Below are 3066 nucleotides of genomic sequence, written 5' to 3'. Positions count from 1 at the left end.
ATCCCTGCCATTTCCAAAAAGTCAGTTCATGCACTCCAAAATTATGTCTTGATTTGAAGTAAAATGTTAAATGCCATAAATAAACCATGCTCAGTCCCTCTGTCGTGTCTGACTCTTTGCAACTCCCTGGACTGTAGACTGCCAGGCTCCTCTGTCCCTGGGATTTCCTAGGCAAGAATTCTAGAGTGGGTTGCTATTTCCTTCTCGAGGGGATCTTCCCTACCCAGGATTGAATCCTGCATCTCCTGCATTGACAGGCAGATTCTTTATCACTGAGCCACCTGGGAAGCCCCAGGTAAACCATAAGCATATAAAACACCAGCAATTTCTTTCATGGTAGGAAAATAACTTGCCCCTGAAGATTGTGGCTGGGATTTTTAATCTTAAATGCATGCAGTACCTGGTCTGTACTCACTGCTAACTTTCAGTGGCGTATGTGTGATAAAGGAGGTAAAGATGCCACTGAGAAGGCAGGGGAAGGCTAGGAAGCAAGCACACTTGGAGTTAACATTGTAAAAATGGTTTATGATCGTGCCTAAGGATATTGCACATGTTCCTTGGGAATTACTTTCTTTTTTTTTTTTTCTCGACACAAGTGAATCAAACAAACACAGATTCTCAGCTTTTTAATAAAAGACACACTACTTACAGGCTCAATGTCTTTTTAAGAATTTGGCCTAAGCAAGAGTTTCTTTAAAATTATAAATCCTTGCCGACTTTTAGTTTACTTGGATTTTTTCTGGCTTCAGGTTTGCATTTGTTGAGTCTTTAAAGTATCTGTGAAGTGTCTGGGTGTTATGCTTTCAAATGCTTATTAATTTTTCGTGCAACGAATAGACTAATTTAAAGCTCAAAGTATTTAGGACCTATGGTTACTGTACTTTGAAGTAACATTATGGTGCTCTTGGACTTCAGTGTGCGTGCGCTCAGTCGTGTCAGATTCTTTGCGGCCCCGTGGATGGTAACCCACCAGACTTCTCTCTCTCCTACGTTGGCAGGCAGGTTCTTTACCATTAATGCCACCTGGGAAGCCCCTTAGAGTTCAGTAGAATAAAAGAATAAGCTAATAGTGTTTGATACGCTGGTAGAAATGAAAGAGGCGGTAATGTAATTTTCCTAACAGGTATTTTTTTCTATTTTTGTTCCCAAATGTTTACAGTCTTTCGTATTTCAAAGGCCAGGAGAGTTATTGCATATTTAAAGGATAATAGAAACTGTCCTGGACTCGGAGGTTGTGTTCCTTCCAAAGTTCCCCATTGAAAGGGTTAGAAATGTCTCCTTTCTCTACATTTCTGTCCCAGTGGCTCTCACCTCCAACAACCTTCAAAGAATGTCTGTCACCTGTCCAAAACAGCAGCAGCCTTTCGGGTGTGGCTACTGAACACTTGAAGTGCTGCTTGTCCGAACTGAGGTATCCTGTAAAGTATAGAATTGGAGGAGGAAATGGCAACCCACTCCAGTATCTTTGCCTGGAAATCCTCTGGACCGAGGAGCCTGGTGCGTTACCGTCCGTGGGGCCGAGAAGAGTCAGACACGACTGAGGATGCACACTCGTTAAGTGTGGAATATGCGCCCAACTTCCCCAGACTTAGTACCAAAAAAGTGAAATATTTCATTAACAATTTTCATATCGATTTCATGTTGAAGTAAGAATATTTTGAATAAACTGGGTTTAAGCAGCATTATTAACACTACTTTCATCTTTTGCTTTTTACATTTTTAAAAGCAACCACTGGAAAATGTAAAATCACACACGTGGTTTACATTCAATTTCTGTTGGACAGTACTATTGTATGTAATTATCCAGATTGCTCGCTTTGCTTTTGGAATAATATTCTACTTATTGAATAGTTGCTATCCCTAAACTAAGCATTTTATCTGTATTAACTCAATGTAATTATCTCCACTTTACAAATGAGGATATTGAGCTTACAGAAGTCAGGTAACTTGCTCAAGTCACACTTCTAGAAAGTGGGAGAGATGCCTTCAAACCTCCATCTGTCTGAAACTAAAGCTCGTCTCTTCACCAGGGTGTCACCAGGCCGGGGCGAGAGGGAGGCGAGGGAGCCATTCGCCTTGGTTGCAAAACTCAGTAATCAAGATACACAGTGCTTTAATGGAATGTTTTTAAAATCAAAGTTAATGAAAAAAATTAATAAGGAAGAAAATATCAACATTTTGAACACAGACAGAATTTGTCCCCGACTTGCATGCTGTGTCCAGCCTCGCCTCATCGCTGTCTTAACCCTGCCAGTCGGTCCACCTCGATGAATGCCCGCTCAAGTCTGCATGCGTGGGACTTCCCTACTGTCCAGCGGTGAAGACCCTCCCCTCCAACGCAGGGGGTGAGGATTCCATCCCTGATTGGGAAGCTAAGGTCCCATATGTCTCCCGGCCGGAAAACCGAAATGTAAAACAGAAGCGATATTGTAACAAATTCGATAAATACTTTCACATATTAAAACTACCTTAAAAAAAAAATCTGTATTTGTTATCTTCTAAAGAACATTGTCAGTGCTTGAAAAGGGGGGCCTAGATCTCACATCTCAGAGCTGCTTCTCAAGGGATCCAGGCCTAGTGAGCTACTGAGACGTGGGGGCTGCTAATAAACACACGAACAGCAAAAGGCTGAAAGGAAGTAGACCAGACCACAGTGTTTAGAGAGGGTTTTCCTCTGTGTCGGGGGCGTGGAGGCGGGGGAGCGGAGGTTGATTTCTCCACCACTTATAGTGTAGCCCTGGTGTAATTCTCTCAGTCGTGTCTGCCTCTTACCCCAAGGACTGTACCTCCCCAGGCTCCTCTGTCCATGGAACTCTCCAGGCAAGAATACTGGAGTGCGTTACCACCTACTTATATGGATAACTCCTACAGTTAAAAACAGACTTTTAAAATTTTGCTGAATAAGCTTTGAACTCGATTCAAAACTGTGGAAAAGGCACATCTGGCTGAGAAAAGCACTTGCAACAACATTATGCAATGAGTGAAAAGCCGTGACTCTGACAGCCAGACTCAACGAACGCTGTGCGCTGTTGGGCAATCCGAGCCTGTTCATTTAACTCCCTTTGT

This window comes from Bison bison, unplaced genomic scaffold (genome assembly GCF_000754665.1).
Source record: "Bison bison bison isolate TAMUID 2011002044 unplaced genomic scaffold, Bison_UMD1.0 scf7180017864233, whole genome shotgun sequence".
Lineage (NCBI taxonomy): Eukaryota > Metazoa > Chordata > Mammalia > Artiodactyla > Bovidae > Bison > Bison bison.
This window is presented reverse-complemented; position numbering follows the sequence as displayed.